Source organism: Loxodonta africana, chromosome 1, assembly GCF_030014295.1.
Source record: "Loxodonta africana isolate mLoxAfr1 chromosome 1, mLoxAfr1.hap2, whole genome shotgun sequence".
Taxonomy (NCBI): Eukaryota; Metazoa; Chordata; class Mammalia; order Proboscidea; family Elephantidae; genus Loxodonta; species Loxodonta africana.
The window spans coordinates 15,583,858-15,596,976 of NC_087342.1; the positions used below are offsets into that span (position 1 = coordinate 15,583,858).

The window sequence follows — 13,119 nt, forward strand, 5'->3', positions numbered from 1 at the left end:
GTGGCGGGGGACGGTTAATGGAGAAGAATGCAATTGGTTAGGGGCAGAATGGAAAATTATTTCAAATATACTGGATACTGGGTTCATTCTTTTTATTCAACAACATTGTATTGTGTCTTGATGACCCGATACTACAGAGAATCGGAATATCTAAGAACAGTCTCTGCCCTTGAGCCCAGTCTTCTGAGTTCAAACCCCAAGTCCTTGTATGTGATACCAAGCAGGGTGGCTAGATGTACGTAAGATGTGTTTATGAAATGACCCAGTTGGACTTAGTACTTCTTTTATGCCAGCCTCTGTGCTAGGCCTCAGGGCAGTTAGGAAGACGAAATGTATCAGCGGAGATAGATCCTTGGACCCAACATGCTACCTCTTGTAACAAAAATATGCCCACTTTGAACAACAAACTTAGCCTGGGAGTCAGGGAAGGCTTTTACAGCAAAAGTGAAATCTGACCTTGGCCTCAAAGTTCACCTTCTTTTTTATTTCTCCTCTTTGTATCCAGTTTAATCCCAGAATAACTATTCTAATCAAGGAAAATACGTAAAAGAGCGGTGCTAGTGATACATCTGTTTCGAAAGAAGTATTTGGAAGTAGGCTGTTCTATTTTTTTTAAGTGGGCTGTTAGCTCTGTACATGGGAACTATTCAGATGTTCCTTTACAATCTTTACCAAAACCTTCTTATATGATTATCTAATTAAACCTATTTTTCCTTAAGCACATGTATTCAAGATTTTTTAAATGAGCTTTTGAAGCAATAATACATACACATGGTGGAAAATAGTCTAGAGACATTCTTTAAAAATACATAAACTCACACGTACGCATACACACATACTTCTTTTTAAGACATTTTTAACTAGTAAGCCCAATATAATAAATACTGTTTCATACGTTTTTTCATGTAACAAATCTGGGCGGTCATTCCACAGCAGGACACATAGAGCCACTTCATTCTTTTTGATGGCTATAGGCCGTTCCATCACCTATGGCCCCATTATTCATTTAGCTAGTCCCCTATTGGAGCCCTGGTGGCGTAGTGGTTAAGAGCTTGGCTGCTAACCAAAAAGTGGGCCATTCAAATCCACCAGCTGCTCCTTGGAAACCCTGTGGGGCAGTTCTACTCTGTCCCCCTATAGGGTCGCTTGACGGCAATGAGTTTGGTTTTTGTTTGTTTGTTTGTTTGTTTAGTCCTCTATTGATGGGCATGTGGGGTATTTCCAGTCTTTTGCCATTACAAGCAAGGCTGCAGTTATATCCTTGTGCACATATAATTTCTCAAACTTGTGAGTATATTAATGGGATAACAGGATAACTTCCTAGAAGTGGAATTACTGGGTCAAAGGGCATGTGCATTTTTAATTTTGACAGACATCATCAAACCGCTCTCTAGAGAGATTGAGCTGATATTTACAGCCCCTAAGCTGTGTACCAGAGTGCTAGTTTCCCCAGATGATACCCTACAAAGTGTGCCATTGTTTTTTTTTATCTTTTCCAATCTGATATCAGGTACTTTAAAAACAATTTTATTCATTGTTACTTTTAATGTTTTCTTTAACTGAGAGAATTGCAACGGTAGTATTTTCTATTCTTTTATTCCAATGCACACTATTTGATCTACATTATTACCTAATTAAGTTAATGGGCTTGTCCAATTAACTAATTGCTACTTACAACTTTAATTTCTATGGATAAAAATGCATTTCTAGTTACAAATATCTGATTTATATCAAATAAAAAATTAATGTAAAATGTATATGCTGAAAACACATTAACAGAAGTGAACATTTTAATGAACATACATGTGCCAACTATGCAGGTCAGGAAATAGAACACGGCCAGCTCTCCAGAAGCCCCTGTGTGCCCCTCCCTAGTCACAACCCTGTCCTCCTCTAGAGTAGTCACTCCCATGACATTCATAATAATAACATCCTTTCTTTTCTGTATCATTTTACCTCTTCTGTGATGTCCCTAAGTAATACAGTGTCTTTTTTAAAATTTTTACTGTGCTTTAAGTGAAAGTTTACAAGTCAAGTCAGTCTCTCACACAAAAACTTACAGACACCTTGCTACATACTCCCAACGGCTCTCCCCTGTATGAGACAGCCCACCTCCTTCCTTCACTGCCATGTAGTTTTGATGTGCTTATTTTTAAATTTTATATCAACAGGATCATACTGTATGTATTCTTTTGTGTCTTCTGTCACCTCACATTATGTTTATGGGATTCATTCATGCTGATGTGTATAGTTGTTTATTCATTTTCATGGTTGTATAGTATTCCATTGTGTGAATATACCACCGTCTAGTTATCTGTACATGTGACGTTTGGGACTCTAATGAGCAATGCTGCTACAAAAGTTCTTGTATACATACCCCTGGGCATGTGTTCTTGAGGTTTTTGTGGGGGTTGTAAAGCTAGGAGAGAAATTGCTAAGTGGTAGCGTATATATGTATATCTTCAGCTTTAAAAGATATGTAACCTATCGCTTAAAATGGTGGCACCAATTTAGACTCCCACCAGCATATGTGAGATTCTGATTGCTCTACCTCCTCACCAATGCTTGATATTGTCAGGCTTCTACATTTTTCCAGATCTGGTGGGCATGTAGTGATATCTGTTAAGGTTTTAATTTGCATTTCCCTGATTGCTAGTGAGGTCGGCTCCTTTTCGTATCTTTATTGGGCATTTGAATTTTTTCATGTAATGTCCTGGTTCAAGTCTTTTGTCTAAGTATCTAGTGGGTTGTCTGGTTTTTTGTTTTTTCTTATTCATTTTTAGGTCTTCTTCATGTATTCTAGATATTAGTCCTTTGTTGATTTCACCTGTTATAAATATCTGCTCTCTGTGGCTAGTCTTTTCATTCTCTTTATTGTATCTTGATAAACTTAATTTGACATTTTGAACACAATTCCTTTGTGTGCTAGAGGCTCCTGTGATGTGATATATGGTTAGTATTTTAAAATACAATTTACCATTTATTTCTCCACAGAATAATACAGCAACCTGAAAATTCAATGTATAATGCAGATTTCTGTCAATTCCTTGGTATACCTCTATTTTAATGAAAGAATAAGAACCAGTTCACATTTAAAAAATGTATCTGTTACATGTTACTTTATCCATTGACAGGTAATAGAGTTAAAGGAATGAAATTTAGAAAAAAAAAGATGATAAATATATTGGGTTTGGAACCCAGCTGTTTGACAAACAGATCTAAGGCCTAGGAAGGAAGGCTTTATATAGCAAAAATAAACATCTCTGCTCACAGGAAAACCTTTTAAGCCCCAATTTTACGTGTCATTCTTACCATCTTAATCATCTAGTTACTCAGCCCACAGGAAAATTAGAAGAGGAGAGAGTTACTTCTACACAGGCACACTAACAGCCACAAAGGTTGAGCTACTGACAACCATGGAGGAAGCAGAAAAATATGTAGAACAAAAATTGGCAGAGAAATTAAAACCCCAACAGTTTGGTTCCATTTAATGCCGATACCAAGCTTTTTTTTTTTTTTTTCCTACTGGTTTGACCTGTTCTGAAGACATCCCTATACCATATTGTTACTTGTGTTGCAATTTATAATTACGAACAAAAGGGTAAATTGTGTTCAGCATACTCTGCTTCAGAAGTTAGGGTTGTAAAAATCTCCACAAAAATGGTTAAAGTGGGAAGAAAAAATGTTGGTATTTACCTGTGGTTGTCAAGAAAATTTGGTAATCCAGGCAGGCACATTTCCAAAGGTTCTAGAGAGCTGAAGTTATGTTGACTATGGTTTACATTAGACAAGTGAGTTGTAAAGGTCAAACTCAACTTTTCTTAGCCCTAGCCATTGACTGCAGAAGGCTGATAGTTCACTCCTTTGACATTTATTGAGCATCTGTGTGATCCACCCTGGTCCAAGCCACTGTCCTGTCAAACGTGGCCTCTGGAAGAAACCTCCTGACTCGTCTCTATGCACTCACTCTTAATTCCCTCCGGTTTCTTCTTTACTCTGCAGCCAATGTGATCTTAAAATGAAAGCTCTCCTTATCACGCTATAGCTTCAAGCCCTTGCGTGGCTGCACTTTGTTCATACAATCAGTACCAAGATCCTCAATCCGACCTAAGAGGGCTGCATGATCTGGACCTTGCCCACTTCTGCGGCTTCACTGGAGCTGCTCTTCGTCTTGTTTCCTGCCCTGTAACTTCCCTGACCTTCCTTGAATATATTAGGTTTCTTCCCATAGGCCTTTGTGTATGCTATTTCCTCTGCCTGGAAAATTGTTTCTCCCCCTACCCCAAATACCTCAGTCCACCCTTTTTCTCTCTCTTCTTTCAGATCTCAGCCTATCCGGACCCCCCAACTTAGTCTTCTCCCCAAATCATGTCTCTCACAGTACCCTGTACTGTTTTTTTCTTGGTATCTATCACCATTGGAAATTATAGAAGTATTTGCATGGTTATGGGATGGCTTCCTCCAGGATACTTTAAGCTACACGAGAACAGAGAGACGTGTTTGTTTCGTACCCCCATTGTATCCCAGAATCTATAATACTGCTGACTCATACAAGGTATTCAGTAAATATTTGTTAAGTGAGTAAACAAACTTATTTCCAAATTAACACAAGGTAATATGTTTGGCATTGTGGGCATTCTAGAGAGATCTAGAAATTGTGACCAAATATGAAGGAAAGAAAAGCTTCCAGTTTGGGAAGCTTAGAGAAGGCAAGGCATAAGACATTACAGAATTACTAGGTTACAGAATTACTGAATGGGTAGAATTTGGCAAGACAGCACTGGTGTTAGGGCTGGGGAGAAAGGTCATTCCAAATGGTTCAAACAATAAGATCAAGGGAGAAAGGAAAACATAGGGTAAGTTTGGGGCATGGAGAGTAAGTATGCTTAGTTGAAGTTCTGGGTTTGTGAGATGAATTGTGGAAAATAAAACTGGAATGATTGGTTGGGTCAGGTCATGACAGATACTGGATGGCATTCAAAGGAACTGAGACACACTGAGGATTTTTATCATGACAGTTACAGGATTACTTTTATCTTTACCTTAACGTATCATTGTTGTTTTATTCTCTCATTCTTTCTCTAGACTTAGAAAGAGGCTAATGTTAACCTATCCGCAGTACTCTGAATCTCACCCTTTATACCCACCTCTGGTATTTTAGTTCAACACACTCTTCTCTTTCCCAATATCGTCAAGCACTTCGTTTCCCTCTGCCGCCTAACACACATATGATACGTTACTTCATGCTCCCGATGAAGCATGTACTTGAACTGCTACTCCTGATTCTTCCGTCTTTAGATCCTTCCCCACCTAGAACTATAGTTTTTGTTGCATCAATTCTGAAGTCCGTTACAAAAATTCTGAGATTGTATCTCTGAACTGACTTTACTCCTAATGGAAGTTTCATGTTCATTTCCTTGTCCATTCAACAAAAAAAAAATTTTTTTTGGAGCACCTACTATGTGCCAGGCATTGTTCCAGGTGATGGAGATGCAGTAGTGAAACAAAATAGGCCAGCCCCCACCCTGATGAGGGCTACATTTACTGAGGCGCCAGAAAACAAACCCAAACGTAGAGCCCCATGGTGACATAATCAGTGCTCCTGCTGCTAGACGTTTCCAGTTTGATGCCCTACGTTTTCTCAACCTTAGCGTCAGAAAAATCACTTCTTTTTCTCTCAAACCGGCAGCCTAGGTTGAATTCCTTATTCTGGGCAGGAGCAACATCCTTTTCGCGGATACCCAGACTTAGAACTGTGGATTCGCCTTTGGCATATTCTCTTACAAGCAGTCTGTTGCCACGTCTTTAAAACTAGTCCCTCAAGATATCTTTCACACCACCTGTTTATAACTACTTCCAGGAGCTCAGCCCTGGTCGAGCCTTGGTAACTGTTTGCTTAAATTCTTTAGGAGCCTCCTCAATGGCCTCCCTATTCTCTGGGCTCTTGCCCTTGCTTTGTATGGTTCCTGCTGACACCGGACTCATCTTTAACATTTCTTTTAACATCTCAGTCACCCATTAAAAGCCTTCAATAGTAGCTCATTTACTTAGATAAAGTACAGGCCCAACTCCAAAGACATTTATATCGTTTTCCTTCCTAGCCAGGATCCTTTAGAGACCTTTATTTGTTCTCCCTTATAAACACTTTCGGAAACCCTGGCAGGGTAGTGGTTAAGTACTATGGCTGCTAACCCAAGGCTCAGCAGTTCGAATCCGCCAGGTGCTCCTTGGAAACTCTGTGGGGCAGTTCTACTCTGTCCCATAGGGCCGCTATGAGTCAGAATCGACCCAACTGCACTGAGTTTGGTTTTTGGTTTTTTATACATACTTTCAGTGAATCTATATTATGTTGAATCATATGAAGCTGCCATTTTTGTGGCTCCATAATGGTTGTTGAATATTAGCAATTTCATATGCTTCAACCTAACCGTACTTAACAAATAATCAGTTGCCCGTGATTGTATGTTATATTTTGAGTTCCTTAACAATTGTGTCTTGGTTCTAACGATGCCTTTATCTATACTGTCTACCACAGCATCTGTCACATAGTAAATAATGGCGATTGAATGCCCTCCACCCATGTCAAGCTTTGCTTCTTCTGCTACCATCTCATACGAACTTTGCCTAATCATATCTGAACCACCCTTCAGTGCCAGCCTGATTCAGGCCTCCTTAATGGAAATGCTTTGCACTTCTCCACATTGATCCCCCCACCTCTGAGCTACCTATACTGATATTGGCACATGTATGCTTTCCTTTGCATTTGTCACATTGCTTAGCATGAAGCTGCCCACTTAACAATGAGTTGACAGATTTGCCTTTCTAGCCCTTGCCTTTCACCTTGGGATAATGCAGTACCATATTGCCAACTGTCTATGGCATAACTACATTTGGATGACTTATTATACTCACTAAACTAAAATGAAACTCACCGTACACCATCCCCCAATCGGCTCCTTTTCCAGTGCTCCCCCATCAATAGCTTTACATCTAAGCCACGTGGACTCTCCTTCATTCTCTATTCTCTTCCTCAGCTTTTCATTGGATCACTGCATTGGTCGCACATTACTCAGCCTGGCTTTATATCTTACTATAATATATAAACTCTTTCCCTTGGGAGTTTCAAGAGGATAAACATGTACCCCAAACCTCAGTAACATTTTCTGGTACCTAATCAACTCCTTTTTTTTTTTTAATCAACTCAACCGGAGTGGGTTTTAGGTCCCTCAGGGTCTTCCTCTCTCCTGCGCCCCTTTGCTGTCTGTAAACATCTCCTCTAATAAGTGTTCTCCAGGGTATGTGCCATTATCTCCACTAGACTCTAAAGATCTTGCAGACCATGAGCTCCTTTGCCTGCCAGCCTATACCTCATCACTGGGTCTCCAAAATTATTTCTCTGTTCTGACAGATAAATTCCTGAGCTCACAAAGAATGTGGTTGGAATATACCTTCGTCATTAGACTGATTCCAAGAGTCCCATCCCTTGGCATTGTGCTAGACAGTATCTTTTTCCAGTTGGCTAATCGTTTCCCACGGCTTAGTTTTTGATTACAGCTGAGTCATAAGATCCATGAAGATGAGACTCACGTGTGATACCTTGTGGTGTCTACACTGTGTTGAAGTAGAGTTAGGCATTCACAGAGAGCACGCAAAAAATACTTGTTGAGCGAAGTGTGTTATGTATATAGCTTCTGTTTGTGTCTATTTATGAATTTATCTGTGTCTCTGAACGTAATTCCCATATATTCTGTAAGAAGTATTCATGTACCTGGTTTGGAAGGCAGGAATATCTTAGATATTCTCCCTGGGCCACAAGCCCATGACATTATAGCCTGGTAAGTTATGTGCTCTGAAGGCTCCTGGCTATGTCTGGCACAGGTGAAGGGCCTACTCAAGCTGCAGCCTGGACTAACTTTTCTTTCTCACCTGTTTTTGGGTCTTCCTTTTCCCTCTCAATATGGAAGGCTAATTTTTCTGTTAAACATAAAAAAAAAAGAGTATGTGTCTATGTGTGTGCATGTATATTTGTGTTTATGTATGCATATATTCATATATATTATATGCATGTATGTACATATGAAGGAAATATACCAAAATGTACATAGTGGTTATTTCTGAATGGTGGCTTTTTCCAAAGTCTCTAGGATAAGACATTACTTTCATTAACAACAACAACAACAAAAAACCCTAGTAGATGTTATTTTTGAAAGGACCAAAGAAACAAGATTATCAGATGACTGCTGAGGTCCACCCTCTGTGTGAGCCGAGGGTAAGAGAACAAGCAGGTGCCCAGTAGGGAGCAGGGTGATCTACATCCCAGCATCTCGAGATTAGAGACAGTAACCAGAGTGAACCTGGACTCACTTGCAGGATGGACCAGGGTTGGGAGCTGAGGAACTGGCCACTTTGTTTGCTTGAGAAGGTCAGGAGCCTTGGACTGAAGGAAAGAGAAGGGAAACCTAGGGTGTGTGGGGGATGGAAGAGGGATGAGTTCCTTGGGGTTTTCCCCAAAAGTCAGTGGTCTGGAGAGGTGTGGAAAAGGAGAAGGAACTTTTAAAGTATACTTTCAAGCTGATGAAGAGATTTCATGAAGAGCCATGCAGTGAGACAGAGAAAACGCAGGCCTGTTTCAAGCTTGGCTTAACCCACTATGATTCCAGAGAGAGAGTTTCCAGAGCTACTCAGCCTGGGGTGCTGAACTCGGGTTAGGAGGGCTCAGAAGGTGCTTGTCAAGGAAATCAGCTACCACTACACAGGCAGCAAGGCTTCACACTGGAGGCAGTTCATGGTTAGGTCAAAACAGGCCCTCCCTCCTCGCGCCACTCCCTCCCCCACAGTCTCAGGACAGAAGGAACGTTTTCTGATAAAATTTCTTGGTAAAAAGGCAGTTTTTAATCTTTCTGAACTTGGAAAATAAAACTACATGGAGCAAATATTTTCAAGGATGTTTCTCCCACACTGCCTAGTTTCATAGTTCTCTCAGAGGGTTCATTGAACAGAGAGAGAAAGAGGAGAAACACAGGTATTCCTCCTTGTGACTGATTTCCTCCTGCTGGGGCGATGGTCTGGAGGTGGGGAGGGCCTGGCTTGGCCCTCAGGTGGGAACTAACAAAGCTTAAGTCTGCATCACCTCTTAGGCCTTCCTGGTCAACACTGAGCAGCTCAACCCCTCAGTAACCTTCTCACTGAATTCAGCAAGATGAGGAGCCCGGGGGTCAGCAGGACCCACAAACACAGACATCCAGATACCAAAAGGAGAGCCTTCAGGCAGAGTAGGAAGCAGGAGAGAACAAATAAGAAGAAAGTCCCAAAATCAGTCCTTGAAAATATGTTTCATGATGTTTGTCTCTTCTCTATGCACTATTCAATATTTTCGCCACGTTGTGCATTCTGATGGAAAACCCCCAGTTTGGGCTCTGGTCTGAAACTTGAGGTGGAGAAAGGTTCTTTTAAGCCAGTTAATATGGTACTTGTAGAGTTCCCTGTGCGTAATGGAGGAACACAAAAAGAACACGTAAGGCCCACACCAAGGACAAAATCTCCCCCATTTGGTGATGCCATTGGGTAGATGGAAGGAACACCTGAGCAAAGCACAAAGGATGCCTGCAAGGAAGCCATCCAGAGCACAAACAACCGAGAATAACAACTGCCTTTCTTACTGAACTCCTAATGCGTGCGTGGCATTTTACATATAGTCTCTCACTTAATCCTCACAACTCTTCAAGGTAAGTATCATTACCCTCATTTTGCAGATGAGGAGAATGTCACTTGGAGAGGTTAAATAGCTTGCCCAAGGCCACACAACAAGAAAGTGGCAGAGCTGAGATTTGATCCAGGGTATTAAAAAAATTTTTTTTTTATTTCTGACATCTACTCTGCACATTTACCTTCACCTCCAGGTCCTTTAAAGAAAATAGTTGATTTGGGCAAAAATTCAGGAAGTAACAGCTTGGCCTAAATGGTATAAATTCTAATGTTTTCCTCTCCTGATCAACTGAATTAAACAGACTTGAATTAAAAAAAAAAAAAAAACAAGAATGTTCGGTGTTCTACATCTTGCATGTGTCATTGCTCACTGCCATCTGAGTCTAGGACAGCATTAGGTGAGGACAGGAATTTAGAGGAGGCTGTTCAATGAGTGAGTTTATTGTATCTTAGCCAGGGGGAGCTGTTACTCAGCACATCCTTGCCTCTTTGGCTTCCTAATCCATCAGACAGAGGCCTTGAGAACATAAAGTCAACTGAAGATGCATGTTAAACTGTATTCCAAAATAGCTGCCTCAAATCCTCTTTGGAACAAGAAAAGGTATAATCTATAACATAGTAATATTTTCTCCATTTGTGGCAATTTTTGTACCACTGGATTCCAATGTTGTCTCTTGTGCACCCAGTGACTACAGAACATCTCTCTATAGCTTAGAAAGCTCATATTACGGGTGTCTAGTGTTAGAACAGAGCCCACTATATTACATAAGTAAGATGTTTATATGAATGAGTATGAACCTGAATAAGGGGCGGATGGGGGTAATCTCAACATAGCTCCCTGCCTTCCCCTCCAAAAGAAGGAATGTTGGAGAGGTCTAGCTAATAAAGCTATTAACTATTCTATAAAGCAGGCCTCACTGATTCTCGCCCTTGTGGAAAATGCCAAAGATTCAGTACTTCTGGACAATGTGTGAAAATGCAGTTAAAATGCTCCAAAGTCAGGTTTTCCAGCACTGGAGTGATTGGAACATAGAAAAGGCCTCTGGGCTAAGAATTCCACAACAGGTGGCCCTTAGAATTACCAGACAAATATTTTTAAAAGCTGAATCAACAGTCCAGAGGTATAGGGTGATTGGCTATAGAATAACCAAAAAACCCGTAGAATGTATATGTGAATTCCAAGCTAAAAGCTATTGTCTAAATAATAGAGATATTAGCATTTCAAAAATACTTTAATGACATCTTTTTCACACTTTAACTTATACTTTTCCCTCTAGAAGTCCTTGCCCTAAGCCAAGTTCAAAAAAAAAAAAAAAAGGCTTTTGTTTTTAAAATTAAGAGCTATGCATTAGTGTTAACTACTGTTCTAAGGTACCAACTGGGCTATATAAAATAATGTATGTTGTACCACTGTCCAGATGTGGGGTGTGTTTTCTTAGGGTTTCAGGAAACAATTGTCAGTTTGTCCAGGTGGGTTTATTTCTTAGGTTCCTCACAAATCCCGCAGTCACCAGACAGATAAGCGGGCATACAGAGATAGTCAGAGCTTGAGGGTTAAAAGAAGATAAGAAATTTTCTGAATAAATGTATATATGTATATTCAGGTATATATATATATATATATATGGAGAGAGAGAGGTCCTCAAGGATAAGGTGGCTTCTTGAAATAGGTGAGGGATGCTTTGTAAGACCTTTGGAATCTGCAGACACACAGACATACAAGCATCATTCAGCAGATGGATTCTCTCTTACAAGAGGCAATTGCACAGCGGTGACAGACAGCTTTGGCGTCAAGGGAACCATGGTTCAAATCTCACCCCCTCCACTTGCTAGTTGTGCGACCCAGGGCAGGACCGCTCAGTGCTTCGGTCTGCAGAATGGGGATAATGGTGTTACCCACCCCACGAGGCTGCGGTGCAGCTTATGTGAAACAATACACGTGATAGACTCTGCACTCTGCCTGGCACATGGTAAGCACTCAATAAACATTACCTGTTAACAATCATATTACACTAAAAAATACTATTTTTAAAATTATTCTCCCCCCTTCAAAATTCTAATAACTGTATAAAGAGCAGAATGTCGAATTGGGCATTTATGAAACTATTAAATTCTGCCACCAAAATAAACTCAACAAACCTTATAGCACATCTATAAATCAAACTGGTAATGACAGTGAATTACAGCCTGGGGGACTCACTAATCCAGGCAGCTGATACCACCTCCCCGTTAACATGACATTATACAAAGAAAAATACAGTTTAAAATTCTTGAGTCTCTTTTGCCGTGGTAAAGGTGAGCTCAGCAGGCACACCAGTGCCTTCACCATGAATCCACAAAAGTGTATTTGTACAGTTCCTAGCTTTCTTCAGAATCTCATCTCTCTCCTTTATCCTGAGTTTCCCTTACCTTCCTCACAGCTCAAGGTAACTGCCATTTCAATGAAATAGTGAAGCGTTTTTTCGTTGAATGAGCAGCTTTGCCCAGCTGGAGTTCCTGCTAAAAAAGCCTCAGATTGTTTTCTTCATTTCTCTACGGTCAATGTGATGGAGACTTTCACATCATAGAGTTAAGCTACAGCCATTGTGAGATCACACTCTTTCCTTTATCCTCAGCTTTCCTTTTGCCTAAGAGCCTTTGCTTTTTAGAATATTTCACTTCCTCCAACAGCACCAAAAGTTGACTTTCTTTGAGAAGCCATTTTTCTTAAAGAAACCTTGATTTCGTTACTTCAGGTAGTGCAGCAGAATGGTGTAAGCCGCACTAGAATGTGAAGTGGAGTCCCTAGTATGGTTCACTCGCTGGCTCATTCTCACTCAGTAATCCCCTCCCGAAGTCAGCCTTGCAGCCCGTGTGAATCAAATCCACTCCTCGGAAAAATTATATGTTACCACATATCACAGATCCCACAAACACGGGAAATCATTCACTTTATATCCAGGACTGCCAAGGATCTACCACATAAATCTGTAAACTTTTCTCAGTTTCTCTCCTCCAATTGAATGTTATAGCAAGACCTGGTGGGGCATAGAAACCCTGAAAGGATTTAAACAAGACAACAAAAAGGGTACAAAATAAACACTAAAGCTCACTGCCACGAGGACCTCAGTCTTAGGGCATCCTTGTTTATATTGCTCCTGGCTCTACCCCTGCTTTGGTATGGCTAGAACACTAGGGGGCCACTGCAGGGCTGGTTCACCGGGGACTAACGCAAGGAAAAGTGCATGGCTTTGAGGTTCATATCAGAATGAGCCAAGTGGTCCATCAGCGATCCTCACCTGGATCCCTGGACCTGGTTGGCTTCTTCCGAACCTTCAGACAAAGAAAATGGTTGTTTGCCAGGTTGCACTTTGTGCATTGGGTTGCTAGAATTACAGTAGGTTGCATTCATGATTTAACTTTGTTTTCTATAAA

The 13,119-nt window shown here is 40.7% G+C and overlaps 1 protein-coding gene across 3 annotated transcripts in view; it reads left to right on the top strand.

Moving 5' to 3' along the window:
• KALRN (kalirin RhoGEF kinase) overlaps window positions 1-13,119 on the top strand; it is a 769,081-nt gene that overhangs the window by 543,297 nt on the left and 212,665 nt on the right. The gene's annotated exons all lie outside the window — the stretch shown is intronic.